Source organism: Chiloscyllium plagiosum, unplaced genomic scaffold (assembly GCF_037043375.1).
Source record: "Chiloscyllium plagiosum isolate Xiang-an unplaced genomic scaffold, Cpla_swu_hap1 HiC_scaffold_44, whole genome shotgun sequence".
In the NCBI taxonomy this organism is placed as follows: domain Eukaryota; kingdom Metazoa; phylum Chordata; class Chondrichthyes; order Orectolobiformes; family Hemiscylliidae; genus Chiloscyllium; species Chiloscyllium plagiosum.
Window position 1 is genome coordinate 61,458,324 of NW_028270182.1, and position 27,055 is coordinate 61,485,378.

General features: G+C 46.1%; 1 long non-coding RNA gene across 1 annotated transcript in view; it reads right to left on the bottom strand.

Moving 5' to 3' along the window:
- Nucleotides 1–26,843, bottom strand: part of LOC148137416 (uncharacterized) — a 107,042-nt gene extending 80,199 nt beyond the window's left edge. The window contains exons 1-4 of the long non-coding RNA XR_015754341.1: nucleotides 26,538–26,843; nucleotides 19,747–20,016; nucleotides 15,864–15,990; nucleotides 5,598–5,730 (exon numbers count right to left, since the gene is read on the bottom strand). This is a non-coding gene — a long non-coding RNA (uncharacterized LOC148137416). The remainder of the gene's footprint in view (nucleotides 1–5,597; nucleotides 5,731–15,863; nucleotides 15,991–19,746; nucleotides 20,017–26,537) is intronic.
- Nucleotides 26,844–27,055: the final 212 nt, after the last annotated feature.

Genomic DNA, 27,055 nt, shown 5'->3' on the forward strand with positions numbered 1-27,055 from the left:
AGTGCTACATCCACTGTTATGCATCATTTGCAGAAAATATTTCTGTAAGAGCATAGGAGTCATTGTTAGTAAGTTTGTTGATAAAGGCCCGTATATAACACGGGTTATAGTGGGCTGGGGATACAGTTATCAAAGGGGATCGCGAACATCTGAGCCAATGGGCCAAGGAATGAAAGATGGAGTTGGATTAAGGTGATAGATTTTGTTAAGGCAAACTAGGGAGGACTAACAGTTAATGGTCGGGCCTTGGGCAGTGTTGTGGAACAGAGAGAGACCAAGGGGTACAGTTACATTGTTCCTTGGAAGTGGCATCGCAGGTGGACAGGCTGGGGAAAGTGACATTAGGCACACTTGCCGTCGTGGGTCAGAGCATTGAGGACATGAGCTGGTACATCATGATACGGCTCTACAAGACATTGCTGGGTCCCCAGTTGGAGTACTGCATGGAATTCTGATCCTCCTGCTTTGGGAAGCATTTCCCGAAACTGTAAATGGAGCAAGGATTGACGAAGATGTTACTGATTCTAAAGGGTTTGAGAGAAACAGAGAAGCTGGATAAGCTGGAAAGCAACATCGGGGAATGAGATAGCTTTGGCTGCTCAGGTTAAGGAGAATGCTAGGAAATTCTGCAGCACACACATACAAAAAGAAACTAAAGAGACAATAGGGCCCCACAAAGATCAATAAGGCCATCCATGTGTGGAACCACAGGGGATGGGTGAGACCCTACATGAACATTTTATGTCAGAAATTACTGCGGAGTCGGTCAGTTAAAGAAACAGTGATGGTTTGTAAAGAGTCCCCATTACAGAAGAGGTGATGCTGGAGGTCTTCAAACATAAAGGTAGAGAAAGCCCTAGGTCCTGAACAAGTGTATCCCAGAACATTGTGGCAAAGTAGTGGCAGGGACCCGAGCAGAACTATTTGCATCATTGTCCTCCGATGATACAAATCGCAGGACGATGATTAAAACCACGAGGGACACAGGTAAGGTGATTAGCCAACGTCTTTACCCCAGGGCAGTGGAGTTCATAACTAGATTGAATTGAAGTGCAGAAGGAGGACGTGTTAGCAATTTTGCAAAGTCCAAAATTAGATAAGTCCCCGAGGCCGAATGGGATTTACCCTCGGATTCTCTGGGAATCCAGGAAGGAGATTGCCAAGCCTTTGGCTTTGAGGTTTATATCGTCATTGTTTACAGGAATAGTGCCAGAAGGTTGGAGGAGAGCAACCTTAGATTAGATTACTTACAGTGTGGAAACAGGCCCTTCGGCCCAACAAGTCCACACCGACCCTCTGATGAGCAACCCACCAAGACCCATTCCCCTACATTTACCCCTTCACCGAACACATCCATTCCCCTACAGTTATCCCTTCAACTAACACTATGGACAATTTACCATGGCCAATTCAGCTAACCTGCACATTTTGGACTGTGGGAGGAAACCGGAACACCCGGAGGAAATCCACACAGACACGGAGAGAATGTGCAAACTCCACACAGACAGTTGGCTGAGGCAGGAATTGAAGCCGGGTTTCTGGTGATGTGAGGCAGCAGTGCTCACCACTGTGCCACCGTGCTACCCCCAGCAGGGAAGTGGAGAAATCTTGGTAGTTATAGACATAGAACATAGAACATAGAACATAGAAGAATACAGCGCAGTACAGGCCCTTGGGCCCTCGATGTTGCGCCGATCCAAGCCCACCTAAACTACACTAACCCACTATCCTCCATATACCTATCCAATGCCCTCTTAAATGCCCATAAAGAGGGAGAGTCCACCACTGTTACTGGCAGGGCATTCCATGAACTAACGACTCGCTGAGTGAAGAACCTACCCCTAACATCAGTCCTATATCTACCCCCCCTTAATTTAAAGCTATGCCCCCTTGTAATACCCGACTCAATACGCGGGAAAAGGTTCATACTGTCGACCCTATCTAACCCCCTAATCATCTTGTACACCTCAATCAAGTCACCCCTAAACCTTCTTTTCTCTAGTGAAAACAGCCCCAAGTGCCTCAGTCTTTCCTCATACGATTTTCCTTCCATACCAGGCAACATCCTGGTGAACCTCCTCTGCACCCGTTCCAATGCCTCCACATCCTTCCTATAGTATGGCGACCAAAACTGCACACAATATTCCAGATGCGGCCGTACCAGAGTCTTATACAACTGCATCATGACCTCAGGACTCCGGAACTCAATTCCTCTACCAATAAAAGCCAGTACGCCATATGCCTTCCTCACCGCACTATTTACCTGGGTGGCAACTTTCAGAGATCTGTGTACATGGACACCAAGATCCCTCTGCTCATCCACACTACCAAGTATCCGACCATTAGCCCAGTACCCCATCTTTTTGTTATTCTTCCCAAAGTGAATCACCTCGCACTTAGCTACATTGAATTCCATCTGCCACCTTTCTGCCCAGCTCTGCAGCTTCTCTATATCCTGCTGTAACCTGCCACATGCTTCCTCACTGTCAACAACTCCTCCGACTTTCGTATCATCCGCAAACTTGCTCACCCAACCTTCTAACCCCTCTTCCAGGTCATTTATAAAAATGACAAACAGCAATGGTCCCAAAACAGATCCTTGCGGAACACCGCTAGTGACGGCACTCCATGAAGAAACTTTGCCATCAACTACTACCCTCTGTCTTCTTCCATCCAGCCAATTCCTAATCCAAACCTCTAACTCACCCTCAATGCCATATCTCCGTATTTTCTGCAGTAGCCTACCATGGGGAACCTTATCAAACGCCTTACTAAAATCCATATATACCACATCTACCGCTTTCCCCTCATCAACCTCCTTCGTCACCTTTTCAAAGAATTCAATAAGGTTTGTGAGGCACGACTTGCCCTTCACAAAACCATGCTGACTATCCTTGATCACATTATTCCTATCGAGATGTGCATAAATCCTATCCCTTACAATTCTCTCTAAGACTTTGCCCACAACAGAAGTGAGACTCACCGGCCTATAGTTACTAGGGCTATCCCTACTCCCCTTTTTGAACAAGGGAACCACATTTGCTATCCTCCAGTCTTCTGGGACTACTCCTGTAGACAAAGAGGACATAAAAATCAAGGCCAATGGCTCTGCAATCTCCTCCCTTGCTTCCCAGAGAATCCTAGGATAAATGCCATCAGGCCCAGGGGACTTATCTATTTTCACCTTTTCCAGGATTTCCAACACCTCTTCTCTACATACCTCAAAGCCATCCATTCTACTTATTTGTGCCTCAGTATTCTCATCGACAACAATGCCCTGTTCCTGAGTGAATACTGAAGAAAAGTATTCATTCATTGTCTCCCCAATCTCTTCCGCCTCCACACGCAACTTCCCCCTACTATCCTTGACTGGACCTATTCCTACCCTAGTCATTCTTTTATTCCTAACATACCTATAGAAAGCCTTAGGGTTTTCCCTAATCCTATCTACTAAGGACCTTTCATGTCCCCTCCTTGCTGCTTTTAGCTCTCTCTTCAGGTCCTTCCTGGCTACCCTATAACTCTCAATCGCCCCAATTGAACCTTCACGTCTCATCTTGAGATAGGCCGCCCTCTTCCATTTAACAAGGGATTCCAATTCCTTATTAAACCACGGCTCCCTCGACGTGTGAAACTTACTTTGATTCTGGGTAAAGTGTTGGAAAGGCTTGTAGGGGATAGGATTTATAATCATCTGGAGATGAGTAAGTTGATTAGGGGTAGTCAACACGATTTTGTGAAGGATAGGTTGTGCCTCACAAAACTTATTGAGCTCTTTAAGAAGGTGAACAAAGAGATGGATGAGGGTAAAGCAATTGATGTGGTGTATATGTATTTCAGTAAGGTGTTTGTTAAGATTCCCCGTGGTAGGCTATTGCCAATAATACGGAGGCATGTGTTTGTGGGTGATTTAGCAGTTTGGATCAGAAATTGGCTCACTGAAAGAAGGCAGAGGGTAGTGGTTGATGGGAAATATCGATCCTGGAGTTCAGTTACTAGTGGGTACTGCTAGGATGTGTTTGGAGCCACTGTTGCTGTCATTTATATAAATGACCTGGATGAGGGCATTGAAGGATGGGTTAGTAAATTTGCAGAAGACACTAAGGTCGGTAGAGTTGTGGATAGTGACGAAGGATGTTGTAGGTTACATTAAGGTATAGATAGACAGCTGGACTGAAAGTTCGCAAATGGAGTTTAATGTGGAAAGGTGTGAGGCGAGTAACTCTGGAGGGAGTAACAGGAACACAGAGTACTGGGATAATGGTAAGATTGTTGGTAGTGCAGATGAACAGAGAGATCTCTATGTCCATGTACAGAGATCCTTCAAAGTTGCCACCCAGGTTTATGGGGTTTTTTTTAAGAAGCCATTCAGTGTGTGAGCTTGTATTGGTAGAGGGATTGAGTTTCAGAACCATTAGATCATGCTGCAGGTGTACAAAACTCTGGGTATGGCCACATTTGTTCAGGAAGGATGTGTAAGCTTTGGAAAGGATTCAGAGGAGATTTACTAGGAAGTTACCTGGTATGGAGGGAAGGTCTTATGAGGAAAGGCTGAGGGACTTTAAGCTGTTTTTGTTCAAGATAATGTGTTTGAGGTCAATTAATTTAGATATATAAGATAATCAGCAGGTGAGATGGGTTGGATAGTGAGAGCCTTTTCTCTTGGATGGCGATGCCTAGCACGAGGGGAGACAGCATTAAATTGAGGTAGATATTAATATTAATAAATAGATATGGGACAGATGCCAGAGGTAGGTTCTTTACTCAGAATAGTCGGGGCATGGAATGCATTGCCTGCAACAGTGGTAGACTCGCCAACTTTAAAGGCATTTAAACGGTAATTGGATAGACAAATGGACAAGAATTGGAATAGCGTTGGTTCAGTGGGCTGCAGATTGGTTCCACACGTTGGCGCAAAATCGAAGGCTGAAGGGCCTGGATTGCGCTGTCATGTTTTGTGCTCCAGTGGGCATAAATATGAGATGGGAGTGGAAAGACTTAAACAGAGGATGGTGCAGTTATGGAATGAGCTTCCAGGGGAAGTGGTAGAGAGAAGTACGATTCCAACATGTCAAGGACATTTGAGCAGCTACATGGGGAGGAGAAGGTTTTTATGGATACGGGTCAAATGCAGGGAAACGTGACTCGTTCATAGACTCTGGTTAGCATGGACTAGTTGGATTGAATGAACAGTTTCCATGCTGCTGACTCTGTCTCCAGTTATTGGAGGAGGAGACTACCGAGATAAGGCATGTTGTGGACACTGAAGCAAGTTACAGCGATAGGGATGGTAGTCTGGAATACAGTACATTTCAAATATGTGGAGGGACTATTGGGATAGGAGGACATTACAGGGATAGGAACTGTTATAGGAGTTACAAATTATTGAAGACACTGGTCCACAAGACATGCCACAGATACGGTGTTGCACAGTAGTGAGACGTAGTACAACAGAACTTACATTAGGAGTGGTGATTGAGCCTGGGGTGTGTGTAAACTGTGCCCCCCCTCCAGCACTGTACCTGCGTCTTGTCTTGTTAGCCGATGTTTGGAGCCCTCTCATTGCTCTCTGCTCTGTGCACTGTAAGTGATCTTACCTCACTGCAGGATTTATTGAAAGCTCCAGATCTCCCTGCCCTTCGTCTCTCTGGCTGACCGACCATCTTCAATGTTGTGATGGACGAGACACCCAGCAGCTGGGAAGTTAATCAAGTCTGAACCTTTGAGTACCTACAGGAGACAGAGAAATAGGCAGAATGGGAAATTAGACGGATGCAGTGAGGATTAAAAATGGCACTGATACCACCACAGATATCTGGAAAATCCCAGTCTCCATCCCTGGCCTGTGCTGCCTCGTCTCTCTGGCGTGGAGAATTCTGTTGGGTCAGGATCTGGTGTAGCTTCAAGAGTGAGCGAGAGAGAGAGTGAGAGCGAGAGAGAGAGAAAAAGAAAAAGAAAAAGCGAGAGCAAGAGCGAGATACTAAGTGATATCACCAGAATGCGGGAAGATAACAGGATCGCACAACTGTGTTGCAAGAACAGGTTTTGTTCATCATGCACTGGCCGAGTGGTATTATTGCTAGAGCATGTATCCGAAACCTCAGCTAATGTTCAGGGGAGGCTGGTTGGAATCTCACCATCTGAAATGGTGGAATTTGAAATCAATAATTTTAAAAATAGTAATTAACAATCCACAAGTAAGTATGAGACCATTGCTGATGTACAAAAAACCCCAAACACTTGTCCTTTTGGGAAAGATATCTGCCCATCCTCACGTGGTCTGCACGACATCCCCACAGCAAAGTGGTTGCCTCTCAATTACCCTCAGAAATGGCTGAGCAAGTTGTTCAGCTCAAGGGCAGCTAGGGCTGGGCAAGAAAGGCTGGTCAGCCAAAGGCACCCACATCCCATACCTGCTTTTAAAAATAATCCATTCGGATGGTCCCACTGGAACCGTGCTGGGACCAGTGTCCTGGCCACTCATGTCGGAAGGTTTATGGACAGGGCTTTAAACTGACAGCGGATGCAGGACCAGGGTTCAGGTGAAAGGAACATTCCATATCCAGAGAGAAAAGGTGACACATCAGAACAGCATGGGGATGTGACTGAAGACAAGCAAAAAGGAACACGGTGGGACCAAGTTTAACTAAAATTGTACATCAGTGAATAAATTTGTGACAGGAAATTACGGGAAAGAGTAAGTTTTTTTTTTGAATGGACAACGTCGATGCAATAAAGTAGATGGATTTAAGACTCAGAGATAAAAGAGATTGAGACACCAGGGAGATATGGATACAGGGTGAACATAAATATTCAATGGTTCACAGTCTTGTCCAAACTCCGGCAAAATGGGCAACGACAACAATAATGGATAACAAAGGCATTACAGAGAAAGCATTTGGCCGCAGATCATGAAGTAGAGTCAGTCTGAATGTAAATTCTGGCTACTACTTGCCGAGGACACAAGCAGCAGAGCAGTTTTAGCCACCGAACAGCATTTCATTTCTCATCACTGCATTAAACAGGAGCTCATTGGAATTTTTAACAAAGGCTTGAGGATAATTCAGTGAAACTTCAATATTCGTATAATCTCATATCGTCGATTCTCCTGCCTGGCCTGCTGTATTTTTCCAGCACCACATTTTTCAACTCTGATACTCCAGCATCTGCAGTCCTCACTTTCTCCTATTCACATAATCTTGTCAATCACACTGACAACAGTGACATTGGAAGAGGAGTTGGGAGATTTTTTTTCAATGCTTCTTTGAATAACACATTGTGCAACTGGCTATAACATAACTATCTCAGATCAACTTTTGTGTGATTAAACTTAGTGACTGAGTAATGTCACTGGAATAGATCCTCCGGGAAATTGTGATAAAGTGTAGATTAAAGGAATTTAAAGTTTTAATGTGTATCACAGAAAGGACAAGCTACCACTAGAAACAAAAATAGCCAATTACATGAGGTTGAGAGGAGAACTGACCAAGATAAACAGGCTAAACAAACTGAAACATGGGTCTTGAAGGGACAGTGAAACTTACTCAACAAAAGAAACAGATCAAACCTCAACAAGAAATTCCCACCCGTCCCTCACTCAGGACAAAATGGATCACATTAGATTATGAGGCTAAGAAGATCACCAAAACGTACTTAAAATCCTGGAGTAAGAGAGCATTTGAGGAGTAAGTGTTAAAGGGATTGCAATGGGTCAGCTAGCAGGAGGAGGGCAGTGGGAAGGGGAATCATGATCAGGGTTTAATGACACGACAGGAACAAGGAGAGGTGAAGATGCTGGAGGTGGTGAGAGTGTTACAGAGAGTGGTCAGGGCCTGAACGGTGTTACAAATCCAGTACGGATTGCTGGAGATGGAGGGGTTTGCAGAGGTAGGGAGAGACACATGTATTTTCATTTATTCCTTAATGCGATGTGGGTGTCACTGATTGGACCAGCATTCTTTGCTCCACTGCGAATTGCCCAGACGGTAGCTCAGAGTCAGCCATATTGCTGTGGGTCTGTTTTTTTTTTACATTAGATTACTTTATAGTGTGGAAACAGGCCCTTCGGCCCAACAAGTCCACACCGACCCACCGAAGCGCAAACCACCCATACCCCTACATTTACCCCTTACCTAACAATTCACCTGAATTGGCCAGGGAGAATGTGTCCCCGTTCCTGAGGCGGGAATTGAACCCTGGTCTGTGGCGCTGTGAGGCAGCAGTGCTAACCACTGTGCCACCGTGCCGCCCACTGGAGTCACATGTCGGCCAGACCTGGTTAGAATGTCAGATGTCCTTCCCTAAAAGAGGTCAGTGAACCGGATGAGTTCTTCCTACAGATCAGCAATGCTTTTACGGTGACCTCACCAGTGTTTTGTACAGATGCAACATCATAAAAACAAGGGCTGCAGATGCTGGAAGCCAGAGTCTAGATTATAGTGGTGCTGGAAAACACAGCAAGTCAGGCAGCATCTTGACATCCCAACTCTTACTCTCAATGCTCTGCCCAATGAAGGTATCCACCCCAAACGCCTGCTTCACCAGCCTGTCTACCTGTGACACCACATTCAAAGAACTGCGTACCTGCTTCCTTGGGTCTCTGACTGACCACACTACCCAGGGCCCGAACATTAACTGTACAAGTCCCACCCTGGTTTGTTTCACCAAAAATGGAACAGTTTGCATTTATCTCATTAAACTCCATCTACTATTCTTCACCCACTATCCCAGCAGTACTATCCATCCTGTTGTATCACAGATAACCTTGTTCACTGTCCACTTTCCCACCAATGTCAGTATCATCCAAAAACCTTACTTACCAGGAAACCAATATTCCCATCCAAACCATTTATCCAAATAACAAACAACAGGGGACCCACTACACCGCTGGTCACATACCTCCAGTCAGAAAGACAACATGCCTCCCATCACCCTCTGTCTCCTACCATCATGCCAAGTTTGTATCCAGTGGACTAACTCCTCCTGAATGCTATATCCTTTTACATTGATCAGAGCTTATTACCCAGTTTACCATACAGAACGTAGAACACAGAATAGTACAGCACAAGACCCTTCGGCCATGATGCCATGCTAATTTTTTACCCGACTGTAAGATCAAACTACCTTACATAACCTTCATTTTACTATCATCCATGTGCCTATCCAAGAGTCTATTAAATGTCCGCTCTACCCACCCACCACTCTCTGTGTAAAGAACCTACATCTGAAATCCCCCCCTTACCCATCCTGCAATCACCTTAAAAGTATTCCCCCTTGTACCATGTATGCCATGGGATAAAGAGGTCTCTCACTATTCACTCTTTCTGTGCCTCACACCATCTTGTTCACCTCTACCAAGTCTCCCCTCACCCTTTTTCACTCCAATGAGAAAAGCCTTAGCTCCCTCAACCTTTCTTCATAAGACAAGCTCTCCAATCCAGGCAGTATCCTCGTAAATCTCCTCTTTACCCTCTCTAAAGCTTCCACATCCTTCCTGTAATGAAGGGGACCAAAACTGAACACAATATTCTAATCAGGGTCTAAACAGGGCTCTGTAGAGCTGCAGCATAGCTTCACGGCTTTAAAACTCAATCCCCCAGCTAATGAAAGTCAATACAACATATTTCTTCTAAACAACACTATCAGCTTGGTGGCAAATTTGATGGATCTCTGGTCATGAAATCCAAGATCCATCTGTTCCTCCACGCCATTCAGTATTCTGTCTTTACCCCTTTATTCTGCAATCAAGTCTCACCTTCTAAAATGCAGCACTTCACATTTTTCCAGATTTGACTTGATCTGCCAATTCTCAGCCCAGCTCTACATCCTGTCAATGTCCCATTGCAACCTCCAACAGACATCCACCATATTCACCACTCCATCAACCTTCGTGTCATTGGCAAACTTACTTACCCACTCTTCCACTCACACATCCAAGTCATCTAGAAATCACAAAGAGCAGAGATTTTTTGACCTCTCCCTGCAGAAAACCCACTGGTCACCGAGCTCCAGGTTGAATGATTTCCATTTGTCATCACCCTCTGTCCTCTATGGGCCAGAAATTCTGTATCCAGACAGGCAAGTTTCCATGTATCCCATGCTCTGTACTTTCTCAATGAGCCACAAATGTGTTTTGTCACATTCTCAAAGGATTCAATAAGATTTTTGAGGCACGACCTGTCCCTTACAAAGCCAAGCTGACTTTCTCTAATCAAACTATGGTTTTCCAAGAAATCATAAATCCTGTCTCTGAGAGTCCTCTCCAATAATCTGCACATCATAGACAGAAGACTGACAGGTCTGTGATTCCCAGGATTATCTCTATTCCCTTTCTTGAACAAAGCATGGCTGATTCACCTAACCAGCACATCTTTGGGCTGTGGGTGGAAACCGGAGCACCTGTTGGAAATCCACACAGACACGGAGGAAATGTGCAAACTCCACACAGACAGTCGCCTGGAGCTGGAATCGAAATCGTGTCCCAGATGCTGTGAGGCAGCAGTGCTAACCACTGTGCCACCGTGCTGACCCATGTAGCTCTCTAGAGCCCTGCTTCTGATCCTTGGTTTCTCAAACTTAAGTTAGCTTCCTTCTTCCTCCTGATTAGATGTTCTACATCCCTTGCAACCTCATCAAATGCTTTGCTGAAGTTCATGTAGACAATGCTGACTGCTCTGCCTTCATCTACCGCTTGGTCAACTCCTCGAAGAGTCAATCCAGTTTGTGAAGCACGGTTTCCCACTCACAAAGCCATGCTGACTATCTCTAATCAGCCCTTGCCTTTCTAAATATATTTCGCTCCTTTCTCTCAGAATCTCCTCCAACAACTTCCCCAACACTGGGCTCACAGGGCTGTGATTTCCTGGTGTTTCCCTTCAGCCCTTAAGTGATGGAACAGCATTAGCCACCCTCCAGTCTTCGTATAAGTCATTGTGTCTGTTGATAATACAAATATCGCTGTTAGGGACACTGCAATCTCTTCCCCAGATTCCCACAATATTCAAGGATTGATCTAATGAGCGACTGAGGATTGATCTACCTTTATTTGTTTTAAGACTCCAGCACTTTTTCTTCTCTGTTGAGGATTCTTTCCAAGACATCGCTATTTATTTCCACATGTTCCCGAGCTTCTGTGTCTTTCTCCACAGTAAATTCTGACAAAATTGTTTTGTCTAATATCTCAGCTACCTCCTGACAGTTAAGGGGCCCTATTCTCTACCAAGTTACTCTTTAGCATTTATTGAAACTTGTGTAAAGGTTTCTGAAAATTCAAATAAGCCATATCCTCAGTACAGCCACTTCTACACCCGTATCTATTCTGCCATTTATATTCACACCAATAAAAATAAAATCCAACAGGCTCAAAAACACATTCTCTTTTTATTAAAAGCATTTCTAAGGGTCTAGTTATTGTTCATTGACATATCCTTTCAAACATATTTCAGCTTCCGACCTACTGTCAGGCTAACACTGTTTGGTTTCAGACTAGCAGCAGAAATGGTTATGGGAGTTCATGTTTATGAATCTGAAAAAGGTAGCTTACAGGTTCAACAGTAAATAGAGGTTTTGGAAATAAGGAGGGTCGTGGGGACTGAAGGACATTATGGAGATAGGGAGTGATATGGGGACTGTATGAGATTACGGACACAGAGTGTGCAGTGGTGACTGAAGAATATTATGGAGATAGGAAGTGTTGTGTGGCCTGAAAGGGGCCAAAGGTATCTGCAGGGCTGTCAGGCCTGAAGGAGGTTGCACAGATCAGGAGGATCATGGGGATTAAAGGAGGTTACTCTGAACGGGAGGGTCGTTGGATCTGGATGAGATTATGGAGATAGGGAGGATCCTAGGGCCTTTTGGAGATTATGGAGTTAGGGAGGTTTGTGGGGAATGATTCAGGTTACATAGATAGGAAGTGTCGCAGGAGCTGAAGGAGCTTATGGAGATAGGGAGGGCTGTGGGGACTGAAGGAGGTTATATTGATAGTAAGCTTATAGAGAAGCACAGGAAAGAAGAGCAGGTATCGGCCATTTGACCACAGAGTCGGTCCCACCATTCAATATGATCACGACTAACCATGTAACCCAGTACAGTATTCCTGCTTTCACACCTCACTCTGATATTATAGTGATTACTGGCATTTAGTGATACAACGGGCTGAAGTAACTGGGACAGGGATGTGGGGGGTTGTCTTACAGAGATAGGGAGGGTTGTGGAAGCTGGAACAGGTGACAGATACAGGGCGGTTTTTAGGAATGGGAGGACTTTACAGGGATTTGGAGGAATGCAGGGATGGGATGTGGTAACAATCACAGGGAGGATTTTGGGAGCTCGACCTGAGACTGTTACAGCTGAGAATAGAAGTGAGTCAAACAGTCAGGACAGGCAGGGACAAGTTAGGACTAATAAATTAAACTGCATTTATTTCAATAGAAGGGGCCTAACAGGGAAGGCAGATTAACTCAGGGCATGGTTAGGAACATGGGACTGGGATCTCATAGCAATTACAGAAACATGGCTCAGGGATGGGCAGGACTGGTAGCTTAATGTTCCAGGATACAAATGCTACAGGAAGGATAGAAAGGGAGGCAAGAGAGGAGAGGGAGTGACATTTTTGATAAGGGATAGCATTATAGCTGTGCTGAGGGAGGATATTCCCAGAAATATATCCAGGGACGTTATTTGGGTGGAACTGAGAAATAAGAAAGGGATGATTACCTTATTAGGATTGTATTACAGACCCCCCAATAGTCAAAGGGAAATTACCAAACAAACTTGTAAGGAGATCTCAGCTATCTGTGAGAATAATAGGGTAGGTACGGTAGGGGATTTTAACTTTCCAAACATCGACTGGGACTGCCATAGTGTTAAAGGTTTAGATGGAGAGGAATTTCTTAAGTGTGTACAAGACAATTTTCTGATTCAGTATGTGGATGTACCTACTAGAGAAGGTGCAAAACTTGACCTACTCTTAGGAAATAAGGCAGGGCAGGTAAGTGAGGTGTTAGTGGGGGAGCTCTTTGAGGCCAGCGACCATAATTCAATTTGTTTTAAAATAGTGATGGACAAGGATAGACCAGATCTAAAAGTTGATGTTCTAAATTGGAGAAAAGCCAATTTTGACAGTATTAGGCAAGAACCTTTGAAAGCTGATTGGAGGCAGATGTTCACCGCTAAAGGGACGGCTGGAAAATGGGAAGCCTTCAGAAATGAGATAACTAGAATCCAGAGAAAGTATATTCCTGTCAGGGTGAAAGGGAAGGCTGGTAAGTATTGGGAATTCTGGATGGCGAAAGAAATTGAGTGTTTGGTTCAGAAAAAGAAGGAAGCATATGTCAGGTATAGACAGGATAGATCGAGTGAATCCTTAGAAGAGAATAAAGGAAGTTGGAGTATACTTAAGAGGGAAATCAGGAGTGCAAAACGCGGACATGAGATAGATCTGACAAATATAATGAAGGAAAAGGCAAAGGGTTTTTACAAATATATTAAGGAAAAAAGGGTAACTCGGGAGAGAAGAGGGCCCCACAAAGATCAGCAAGGCGGCCTTTGTGTGGAGCCACAACAAATGGGGGAGATACTAAATGAAAATTTTGCATCAGTATTTACTGTGGAAAAGCATATGGAAGATATAGACTGTAGAGAAATCGATGATGACATCTTGCAAAATGCCCAGATGTACAGAGGAGGAAGTGCTGGATGTCTTCAAACGGTGAAAGGTGAATAAATCCTCAGGAACTGATCAGGTGTACCCGAGAACTCAGTGGGAAGCTCGAGAAGTGATTGCTGGGCCTCTTGCTGAGATATTTGTATCATCAATAGTCACAGGTGAGGTGCCAGAAGACTGGATGTTGGCAACTATTTAAGAAGGGTGGTAAAGACAAGCCAGGGAACTATAGACCGGTGAGCCTGAACTCAGTGGTGTCCCTGAGGGACAAGATGTACATGTATTTGGAAAGGCAAGGACTGATTAGGGATAGTCGACATGGCTTTGGGCATGGGAAATCATGTCTCATAAACTTGACTGTGTTTTTTGAAGAAGTAACAAAGAAGATTGAGGAGGGCAGAGTGATAAATGTGATCCATATGGACATCAGAGGCATTCGACAAGGTTACCCATGGGAGGCTGATTAGCAAGGTTAGATCTCATGGAATACAGGGAGAAGTAGCCATTTGGATACAGAACTGGCTCAAAGGTAAAAGACAGAGGGTGGTGGTGGAGGGTTGTTTTTCAGACTGGAGGCTTGTGACCAGTGCAATGCCACAAGGATCGGTGCTGGGCCCTCTACTTTTTAGCCCAGATGGGCCAATGGGCTAACTGGCAGAAGGAGTTTCAGATAAATGCGATGTGCTGCATTTTGGGAAAGCAAGTCTTAGCAGGACTTATACACATAATGGTAAGGTCCTCGGGAGTGTTGCGGACTAAAGAGACCTTGGAGTGCAAGTTCATAGCTCCTTGAAAGTAGAGTCGCAGATAGATAGGATAGTGAAGGTGGCATTTGGTATGCTTTCCTTTATTGGTCAGAGTATTCAGTTCAGGAGATGGGAGATCATGTTGCGGCTGTACAGACATTGGTTTGGCCACCGTTGGAATATTTTGCGCAATTCCGGTCTCCTTCCTATCGGAAATATGTAGTGAAAGCTGAAAGGGTTCAGAAAAGATTTACAAGGATGTTGCCAGGATTGGAGGATTTGAGCTACAGGGAGAGGCTGAACAGGCTGGGGCGGTTTTCCCTGGAGCTTCGGAGGCTGAGGGGTGACCTTACAGAGGTTTACAAAATTATAAGGGGCATGGATAGGATAGGATAAATAGACAAAGTATTTTCCCTGGGATCAGGGAGTCCAGAACTCGAGGGCATAGGTTTAGGGGGAGAGGGGAAAGATATAAAAGAGACCTAAGGGGCAACTTTTTTCACGCAGAGGGTGGTACGTGTATGGAACGAGCTGCCAGAGGATGTGGTGGAGGATGGTACAATTGCAACATTTAAGAGGCATTTGGATGGGTATATGAATGGGAAGGGTTTGGAGGAATATGGGCCGGGTGCTGGCACGTGGGACTAGACTGGGTTGGGATATCTGGTTGGCATGGACGGGTTGGACTGAAGGGTCTGTTTCCGTGCTGTACATCTCTATGACTCTATCACTCATAGAGGTTATAGAAATAAACTGTGTGGTCGCGTCTGGAGGAGATTAAAGGTATAAAAGTTTGTAGTTACTGAAGGAAATTACATCAATCGGGACCAGCAGAGTTTACAGAGACTGAGTGTGCTTTAGAGACAGGAAGAGTTCATAGTCATCATTAGAAATGCAGAAACTAATTTATGAGAGAAGCAGGGTCACTATGCTTTGTGCCCAGAGATAAGGAGGAGTCTAACAGCTGCAGGAGGTTACTAAGGTACAGAGCTTTTTTGTTGTCGTGACGGGAAGGCTACAGAGATCATGAAGGTAGTAGGAGTTCAAAAAAGTCACAAAGACAGGGAGGTTTTCCAGGTCTGGAAAGGACTACACTGACCAGGATGGCTTAAGGAACTGAAGAGTTGTTTTTCTTCAGTTAAGGAGAGATGTGACAGAACCCGGGATTAAAGTCAAAGGCAGAAACTTGGAGAGTTTTACTGATATGAGGAGCTTACAGGGATACGCACGGTCGTAGGGGCTGATAGAGATAGGGGAAGTGGTATCGATGAAACAGACAATGGAGAAACTGACAGACATAGTGGAACAGAATGAATTTACAGACAAGATGGTGATAATGAAGCCTGAGAATTTTCTCATATTCCTTGCCCAGCACTGTTCCTACATCATGCCCTCAGGGTCTGAATTAAAGCCCACTAACTCCTCCCTGTGGTGTTTACTGTGAGTGATCTTACCGGCTGCAGGATTAACTGAAGGCTCCAGACCTCACTCTCCATCTCTCTGGCTGACCAACTGTCTTCAATGTGGTGATGGACGAGACAGGAATTGGGAATTCTGCTGAGTCAGGGACATCAGGAAAAGCTACATGAGACAGAGAAGTAGACAGAATGGGAAATTAGACTAATGCAATGAAGGTTACACATGGAGAATGGCACTGAGTCCCACAGAGATCTGGAAATTCCCAGTCTCCATCCATGGCCTGTGCAGTTGCTTCCCTCTGGAGTGGAGAATGCTGTTGACTCAGGATCTGGAGTAGCTGCAAGAGTGAGAGACACTGACAGAGACAGCAATTAGACCCACAGAGTAAGGGATATCACATGCAGAGAGACTGAGTGATATCAGCAGAGTGCAGGAATGTATCAGGATCACACAATGGTATCATCAAAAGTGGTTCTGACCAGTGAGCACTGCTACCAGTACTCAGGGAGGACTGAGCTATTTTATTGGGATCGGCTCCTCTGGTACCAGATTGTGCAGTGTGCTATAAATGGACACAGATGAAGAGGGGGACAGGTCTGAGGTGAATGGAAATTCCCAAGTCCAAAGAGAAAGGTTGAAATATTGGAACGCCATGGAGATGTGATTGAAGACCAAAAGAAAGAAACAGTAAGGGACTGAGTTTATTTAAAATACGACATTGTCAAACAGATTTGTGACAGGAAATTATTGGTTAAAATCAAGTAAATGCAATTTCCGCCCCTCACAATTCCTCATACACCACAAGTGACATCACTTCCGCCCCTCACATCATCGCTGATGTCACACACTCAGTGACTTCCACCCCCCCCCCACTGCCGTGTTTGCCACCACTTCCGCCCCCACCAATGCCTCTCACCTGCATTCTGCTGACCCCACCCCCAGGTCCCACCGTCACCATCCCTGCCCCCAGAACCCTGAGGGGAACACCACCCCTGCTCATGACTCCATCCCCATTCCCCCTAACACCACACCCACTCCAGTTACAGGCTCTGTCACCTCCTCCAGCTCCACACCTACGCCTGGTCCCAGCTCCCAGTCCTGCCGAGTTTTCACCATTCCCCCTGACCTCCCCCTCACTGAGGACGAATTATCAGTCCTCAGCAAAGGCCTCACCTTTATCCCCTCCGTCCACACATCAATTAATTTAATACACGCCATGACATTGAACACTTCTTCCACCACCTCCACCTCAGAGCTTACTTTTACAATGAAGACTCCCACCTATTTTCTGAGGACCCCTTTGCCGGCCTCCAATACACTCCATCCACCTGGACACCCCGCGCTGGCCTATTATCTGCCTTCGATTTCTTCATTTCCAACTTCCACCGAGACATTAACCGCCTCAATCTATCTACCCCCCCTCCCCCACTCCAACCTGTCACCCTCACAACGTGCAGCCCTCCACTTCCTCTGCTCCAATACCGACCTCACCATCAAACCAGCAGATAAAGGGGGTGCAGTGGTAGTCTGGTGCACTGACCTCTACACCGCTGAAGCCATGATGCCAACTCAAAGACACCTCCACCTACCACCCCCTCTACCATGACCCACCTCCCATCACCAGAGCATACAGAACCTCATCACCTCAGGAGGAGATATCCCACCCACAACTTCCAACCTCATTGTCTGGGATCCCCCACTGCCCAGTTTTATCTCCTTCCCAAGATCCACAAGTCTGACCACCCTGGCCGACCCATTGTCTCACCTCCTACCCCACCGCACTCATGTCTGCCCAGCTCGACATTGGCCTATCCCCCAGTCCAGGAACTACCCACATTCGTTCGAGACACCACTCACACCCTCCACTCCTCCAAGACTTCTGTTTCCCTGGCCCAACGCCTCATCTTCACAATGGATATCCAATCCCTCTACACCTCCATCCACCATGACCAAGACCTCCAAGCCCTCCGTTTCTTCATCTCCCGACGTCCACAACAGTACCCTTCCACCGACACTTTCATTCGTTTGGCTGAACTTGTCCTCACCCTTAACAATTTTTCCTTCAAATTCTCCCACTTCCTCCAGACCAAACGGGTAGCCATGGGCACCCGTATGGGCCCCAGCTATGCCTGTCTCTTTGTTGGCTACGTGGAACAGTCCATCTTCCGTAGTTACAGTGGCACCACTCCCCACGTCTTCCTCCGCAACATTGATGACTGCATTGGCGCCACCTCATGCTGCCTCGAGGAGTTTGAGCAGTTCATCAACTTCACCAACACATTCCACCCTGACTTTAAATTTACCTGGACCATCTCTGATACCTCCCTCCCCTTCCTGGACCTCTCCAACCCCATTAATGACAACCGACTTGACACCGACATTTTTTATAAACCTACCGACTCCCACAGCTACCTAGATTACATATCTTCCCACCCTACTGCCTGCAAAATTCCCAACCCCTATTCCCAATTCCTCCGCCTCCGCCGTACCTGCTCCCAGGTGGGTCAGTTCCACCACAGAACACACCAGATATCCTCCTTCTTTAGAGATCGGAATGTCTCTTCCCATATGGGACAAGATGCCCTCCAACGCATCTCGTCCACATCCCACACCTCTGCCTTCAAACCCCACTCCTCCAACCGTAACAAGGACAGAACGCCCCTGGTGCTCACCTTACACCCTACCAACCTTCGCATAAACCAAATTATCCGCCGCCATTTCTGTCACCTCCAAACGGACCCCACCACTAGGGATATATTTCCCTCCCCATCCCTCTCCACTTTCCGCAAAGACCATTCCCGCCGTCACTATCTGGTCAGTTCCACGCCCCCCCCAAAACCCACCCTCCCTTCCTGGTACCTTCTCCTGCCACTGCAGGAATTGCAAAACCTGCGCCCACACTTCTCCCCTCACCACCATCCAAGGCCCCAAAAGAGCCTTCCACATCGAAAGTTTTACCTGCACATCCACCAATATCATTTATTGCATCCGTTGCTCCCAATACGGTCTCCTCTACATTGGGGAGACAGGACACCTCCTAGCAGAGCACTTTAGGGAACATCTCTGGTACACCCGCACCAATCAACCCCACCGCCCTGTGACCCAACATTTCAACTCCCCCTCTCACTCTGCCGAGGACATGAAGGTCCTGTGCTTCCTCCTCCGCCACTTCCTCACCACCCGACGCTTGGAGGAAGAACGTCTCACCTTCCGCCTCGGAACACTTCAACCCCAGGGCATCAATGTGGACTTCACCAGTTTCCTCATTTTCCCTTCCCCCATCTCACCCCACCTCCAGCCTTCGAGCTCAACACAACCCTCATGACCTGTCCTAATGGCCTATCTCCCTTCCCATCTATCCATTCCACCCTCCTCTCTGACCTGTCATCCCCACCCCCAGCCCCATTACCCATTGTACTCTTTGCTATCTTCCCCCATCCTCCACTCTGACCTATCACCTTCTTCCCCACCCCATTCACCTATTGTAGTCTATACTACTTGCACCCCATCCCCAACCCCCTCTCATTTATCTCCCCACTCTGCAGGCTCCCGGCCTCTGTTCCTGATGAAGAGCTTATGCCCGAAAAATCGATTTTCCTGCTCCTCGGATGCTGCTGACCTGCCATGCTTTTCAGCACCACTCTAATCTAAACTCTGGTTTCCAGCATCTGCAGTCCTTGTTGGAGGAGGAGACTACCGAGATAAGGCATGTTGTAGACACTGAACCAAGTTACAGGGTTAGGGATGATAGTCTGGAATGCAGTACATTTCGAATATGTGGAGGGACTATCGGGAAGGGAGGAGGTTACAGCGAAAGGATCTGTTATGGGAATTAAAAATCATTGAAGACACTGGACCACAAGACATGCCATGGATACACTATTGCAGAGTAGTGAGTTTTAATATAACAGAACTTACATTGAGGTGGTGATTGAGCCTGGGGGGTGTGTGTGTCCTGTGCTGTGCTCCCCCTCCAGCACTGTATCTATGTCATGTTGTGTTAACAGATGTTTGGAGCCCTCTCATTGTTCTTTGCTCTGTGCACTGTGGGTGACCTACAGGGTTTATTGAAGGCTCTAGATCTCCTTTCGCTTTGTCTCTCCCTGGCAGACCAACTGCATTCAGTGAGGTGATGGACGATCCACCCAGCAGCTGGGAAGGCTGTTGAGTCAGGACTTTCCTGAGTACCTACAGGATACAGAGAAATAGACAGAATGGGAAATTAAACAGATGCAGTGAGGGTTACACATGGAGGATGGCACTGAGTTCCACAGAGATCTGGAAAATGGAGCGATATTAAGTAATAGTCCCAGATTGCTGAAAGATGTCAGGATCACACAATTGTGTCGAAAGAATGGGTTTAGCTTCATGATACCCTGGTATCAGTGCTCAGGGATGAGCACCCAGTGAGCAGGTGAAGTAATGGCCTAGTGGTATTATTGCGAGAGAATGTATCCAAAATCTCAGCTAATGTTCAGGGGAGGCAGGATTGAATCCCGCCATCTGAAAAGGAGACATTTGAAATCAATAATTTTAAAAATAATAATTAACAATCGGCAAATAAGTATGAGACCATTACTGATGTACAACAAATCCAAACACTTGTCCTTTCGAGATAGACATCTGCCCATCCTGACGTGGTTAGCACAACATTCCCACAGCAAAGTGTTTGCCTCTCAATTACCCTCTGAAATGGCCGAGCAAGTTACTCAGTTCAAGGGCTTCTAGGATTGGCAAGAAAGGCTGGTCAGCCAGAGACTCACACATCCCATACCTGATTTTTTTAAAAAAATCTATTAGGATGGTCCCCTGGAACTGTGCTGGGACCAGTGTCCTGGCCAATCATGTCGGTAGGTTTATGGACAGGGCTTTCACCTGACAGAGAGGATGCAGGTGAAAGGAGCTTTCCAAATCCAAAGGGAAAAGGTGAAGCAATGGAACAGCGTGGGAATGTGGCTGAAGACAAGCAGAAAGGAACAGGATGGGACAGAGTTTAACTAAAATTGTACATCAGTGAATACATTTGTGACAGAAAATTGCGGAAGAGAATATATTATGTTTTTTTTTTGAACGGACAACGTTGCTGCAATAAGGTCGATGGATTTGTGACACAGAGATAAAAGAGATGTAGACAGCAGGGAGACATGGATACAGGGTGAACAAAAATATTCAGTGGTTCGTAATCTTGTGCAAACTCAGGCAAAATGGGCAATGCTAACAATAATGGACAACCAAGGCAATACTGAGAAAGCCTTTGGCCTCAGATCATGAAGTCGAGTCAGTCTGAATGTAAATTCTGGCTACTACTTGCCAAGGACACAAGCAGCAGAACAGTTTTAGCCACCGAACAGCATTCCGTTGCTCATCACTGCGTTACACAGGAACTCATTGCAATTATTTAACAAAGGCATTGTGATAATTTTGGAAAACTTCAATATTTGTATAATCTGGGACAATCACATGGTCAACATTGATATTGGAAGAGGAGTTTGGTTAATTTGTTTTCAGTGTTTCTTTGAAAAACACATTGTGCAACTGGCTAGGGACATAACTATCGCAGAGCGACCGTGTGATGAAACTTAGTGAATGAGTAATGTTACCTGCCAAGATCCTTCGGGAAATTGTGATAAAGATTAGATTACTTACAGTATGGAAACAGGCCCTTCGGCCCAACAAGTCCACACCGACCCGCCGAAGCGCAACCCACCCATACCCCTACATCTACCCCTTACCTAACACTACTGGCAATTTAGCATGGCCAATTCACCTAACCTGCACATCTTTGGACTGTGGGAGGAAACCGGAGCACCCGGAGGAAACCCACGCAGACACGGGGAGAATGTGCAAACTCCACACAGTCAGTCGCCTGAGTCGGGAATTGAACCCGGGTCTCTGGCGCTGTGAGGCAGCAGTGCTAACCACTGTGCCACCGTGCCGCCCACTTAAAGTGCAGTTTAAGTAAATATAAAGTTTAAAAGTGAATCACAGAAAGGACAAGCTACAACTAGAAACAAAAATAGCCAATGACATGGGTTTGAGAGGAGAACTGACCAAGGTAAACAGGCTAAACAGACTGAAACATGTGCCTGTAAATGAACAGTGGAAAACATTTGAAGGGACAGTGTAAAATACTCAAAAGGACATTCCACTGAAACAGTATAAACCTCAGCAAGAAATTCCCACTGGTCCCGTACTCAGGACAAAAGGAATCATATTAGATTATGAGGCTGAGAAGATCACCAAAAAGTACTTAAAATCCTGAAGTGAGAGAGTGTTTTAGGAGTAAATGTTAATGGATTGCAATGGGTCTGCTCGCAGGAGGAGGGCTGTGGGAAGGGTAGCCACGGTCAGGGTTCATTGACACGATAGGAACAGGGAGAGGTGAAGGTGCTGGAGATGGTGAGAGTGTTACAGAGAGTGGTCAGGGAGTTACAAAGCCAGGACGGATTGCTGCAGCTGGAGGGGTTTGCAGAGGTAGGGAGGGACATGTGTATTTTTATTTATTCATTCATGGGATGTGGGTGTCACTGCCTGGAATAACGTTCCTTGACCCCTCTGCTAATTACTGAGAGGGTAGCTCAGAGTCAGCCATATTGCTGAGGGTCTGGAGTCACATGTCGGCTAGACCAGTTTAGAATATTGGATGGCCATCCCTAAAGGAGGTTAGTGAACTAGAGGAGTTCTTCCTACTGATCAACAATGTTTTTATGGTGGCCCCACCAATGTCTTTTACAGCCACAACATGACATCCCAACTTTTACTCTTAATGCTCTCCCAAATGAAGGTAACTATCCCAAATGCCTGCTTCACTAGCCTGTCTCCCCGAGACACCTCATTCAAAGAACTGTATACCTGGGTGACTGGATCTCTGACTGACATTACCCTGGGCCCAAACATTAACTGTACAATCCCACCCTGGCTTGTTTCACAAAATGGAACACCTCACCTTTATCTAATTAAACTCCATCTGCTATTCTTCAGCCCACTATCCCAGCAGTACTGTTCATCCTGTAGAATCACCGATAACCTTCTTCACTGTCCACTTTACCACCAATTTCAGTGTCACCCAAAACAATTACTTACCAGGAAACCAATATTTCCATCCAAACAATTTATCCAAATGACAAACAACAGGGGACCCACTCCACCGCTGGTCACATGTCTCCAGTCAGAAAAACAACATGTCTCCCACCATGCTCTGTCTACAACCATCAAGCCAATTTTGTATCCAATTCACTAGCTCCTCCAGAATGCCATATCCTTTTACACTGATCTGAGCTTTTACCAGACAGAACACAGAACGCAGAACAGTTCAGCCAAAGACCCTTCGGCCATGATTTAATGCCAACCTTTTATCCAACTGGAAGATCAAAGTATACTACATACCCTTCATTTTACTATTATGTGTCTGTCCAAGAGTCTATTAAATGTCCCAGATGTGTCCCATTTTACTACCACCATTTGTAGTCCATCCAACCAGCTACTATTCTCTATCCTTTTATCCATCCTCCAATCACCTTAAAATTACACCCCCTTGTAATTGCCATTTATGCCATAGGAGGAAAAGTCTCTGATTGTTCACTCACTCTGTGCCTCTTATCATCTTGTTCACCTCCACAAAGTCACCCTGCCCCCTTCTTCACTCCAATGAAAAAAGCCTGAGCTCCCTCAACCTTTCTTCGTAAGAACTGCCCTCCATTTCAGGCAGCATCCTGGTAAATCTCCTGTGTACGCTCTCTAAAACTTGCACATCCTTCCTGTAAACAGGGGACCAGAACTGAACACAATATTCCAAGTGTGGTCTCACCAGGACGCTATAAAGATGCAGTAAAACCTCACGACTCTTACAGTCCATCCCCTTCTAAGGGGAGCCAACACATCATATGCTTTTTTAACAACCCTACCAACGTGCGTGGCGATTTTGAGGGATTTATGGACATGGACCCCATGATCTCTCTGTTCCTCCACACTGCCAAGTATTCTGCCTTTCACCCTGTATTCTGTCAAATTCGACCTTCCAGAGTGAATCACTTCACACCTTTCCAGATTGGACTCCATCTGCCACTTCCAGCCCAGCTCTGCATCCTGTCAATGTCCCATTGCAACCTACAACAGCCCTCCACATTACCCACCACTCCACCAACCTTGGTGTGATTTGCAAACTTACTAACCCACTCTCCAACATCCACATCCAAGTCATTTACAAAAATCACAAAGAGCAGAGTCCCAGAGCCGATTGCTACAGAACACCACTGGTCACTGAGCTCCAGGCTCAATGCTGTCCATCTGCCGCCACCCTCTGTCTTCTCTAGGCCATCTAATCCTGTATCCAGACAGACAGATTTCCCTGTAACCAATCATCCTTCTTTTCTGAATGAGCCATCAACATATCCTCAAAGAATTCAATAAGGTTTGTGAGGCATGGCCTGGCCCCTCACAAACCCATACTAACTGTGGCTAATTTAACTATGGTTTTCCAAGTAGTCATAAATCCTGTCTTTAGAGTCCTCGCCAATAATCTGCACACCACAGACATTCGACCAAATCTGTAATTCCCAGAATTCTACCTCCGTAATATGGCTCGACTTTACGAATCTTCCCTCCACTGCCATGTTCCCCAGAAGGGCACTGGAGGGTGGTGGGGGTTACAGAGTCAGGGAGGGATATCAGGACAGGAGGATTTTGCAGACATTAGGAGGGTTGCAGTGCCAAAAGGAGGCTTCAGTAATTGTGAGGTTTCATGGTGAGGAAGGCATTTGAGGAGGGAGGGAGGGAGGGAGGGTTGTAGGGAAATGAGAGGTTTCACAGTTTAGGTGTTTTGTTAGGGCTGAAAGTGGTTACTGAGTTGGGGAGGGTGTAAGCACTGGTGGATATTACAGAAACATGTGGTTTTGGTTGCAATGCAGGAAGAGGATTCAGGAAGCTGGAGAGTATGGGGTCTGAACGAGGTTACACAAATGGGAAGAGTTGTCAGGAGTGCAGGTGTTTACAGAGACAGCAATGGTCTGATCTGGAGCACAGGACTTAGATTTGGAGGGATGTGGGACTGGAGGTGGTTTCACAGGGAGGGAGGACCATAGACCCACAGGAGGTTACAGGAATGTGGATAGCTATCGGGCCTGCAGGAGTTCATGAAGTTGGGGAGGAAGGAGGGATGGAGAAGTTTACAGGGATAAGGATGTTTGTAGGCCAGGGCTGGATCAAAGACACGGAGTGTTTTAGGGAGCTGAGCAGATTACACAGAGATAAAGATGTTTGTATCGACTGGAAGAACAAACAGAGATATGCAGGGTAGTCGTGACTGAAGATGTTTATAGACATAGGAAAGCTTAGGTTCTGGGGGTTATGGAGGCTGTGGAATCTGGATTTCTTTTCAGAGACTGGGATAACAGTCAGAAACAGTTTCACAGATAAGGGAGCATAGCACAAACAGGAGTAAGTTGTAGAGGAAGGTGACGTTTAAACAGATAGTGGTAAGAGCTGGACAAGGTTATGGAGATGGGTAGATGGTGGAGACACAGGAGGAGTTTACATTGACAAGGGAGTGATAGTGACAGGAGGGTGTTAAATAGATAGTGGGTTTTGTAGGGACTGGATTGGGAGAGGCACAGGCATGGAGTGAGTTCGACAGATCAGGATTACTGCAGAACCTGAGAAGATTACACTGATAGGGATGGTGGTCAGGTCTCCACAGACTGTTGGTGTTTAGGGAATGGAAGAGATTTGGTAGATAGGGAGAGATGCAAGAGCTGCAGGAGCTTATGGAGAGTTGAAGAGTTGGAGCAATTTGCAGAGATAAGTTTCTCAGACAGGAGTAGGTTTTAGCTAGTGAGGGTTGTGTGGTCTGAGTAAGTCAAAAAGTGGAGAGTTTTCGCATCTGGAAGAGGTTACACTGACAGGGACAGTTGAAGAGACTGAAGCAAAAATGCATGGAGCACGTTACACAGATAGGGAGGTGAGTAGGGACTGAAGGTGAATACATAGACATGGAGGGTTGTATTGTTAGACGGAGCTGAGGGATAGGGACCGGTGTAGGGTTTTACACAGATAGAGAAGGTTTTGTTTTTGGAGAAGGTTACACTGATACAGACAGTGTTAGGGAGTGTTTAATGGACTACAGAGGAGCTCAGAGAGGATGTATTATGGGGAGTGGAGGAGATTACAGACACAGAGATGGCTGTCGGGTTGAAAAGAGCTTCTACAGATCCTCGGTGCCGTAAAGCTGGAGGGAGGTTATAACGGTGAGTGTTGCCAAGACTTCATTACTTCACTGATATAGAGCAGGTCTCAGCACGTAACTGTCAAAGGGAAGTTGAGACAGTCCAGATGAGTTTTCAGAGATACGAATGTTTATGGGAGTTTCAAGAGGGAACAATGATTGGGAGTGCTGTACCAAATGGTAATAGTTATAGGGACAGTTCTAAAAGCAGGAAGAGGTGACAGACATATCGATCTTTGTAAGGACTGGAGAAGCTTACATAGGCAAGGAGTGTTTTAGAGTCTGGAGGAGATTACAGTGTTAAGGAGAATATTGGAGATAAGGCCAGGTGTAAGAGACGGGGATGGTTGATAGGGCTGGACAATAACCTGAATAGAATCGGCATTGTGTGCAACCAGGCCATTCGGCCCAACCAGTCCATTCCAAAACTCTGAAGTGCATCCAACCCAGACCCACCCCTCTACCTATACATTTCTCATGGTGAACTTACTTAAACCACACATTCCTGAATACCACAGTCAATTTATGATGGCCAATCCACTGATGGTGCAAATTTTGGACACACAAACACACGCAGCGAGGGGGATACACGCAGACACACACGCAGCGAGGGGGATACACGCAGACACACACGCAGCGAGGGAGGGACACGAACAGACACAGCAAGAAAGGGATACACACACACACAGCGAGGGAGAGACACACACACACAGCGACGGAGGGACACGCACAGACACGCAGCGAAGGGACACACACAGTGAGGGAAGGACATTCACACACAGCGAGAAAGGGACACGTTGAGACACGCAATGAGGGAGGGAACATGCACATACACAGCGTGGGAAGGACACGCACACACACAGCGAGGGAGGGACATGCTCACACTGCAAGAATGAGAGACATGCACACGCAGCGAGGGAGGGACACACAAACACAACGAGGGAGGGACATGAACACAACGAGGGAGGGACATGAACACAACGAGGGAGGGACATGAACACAGCGAGG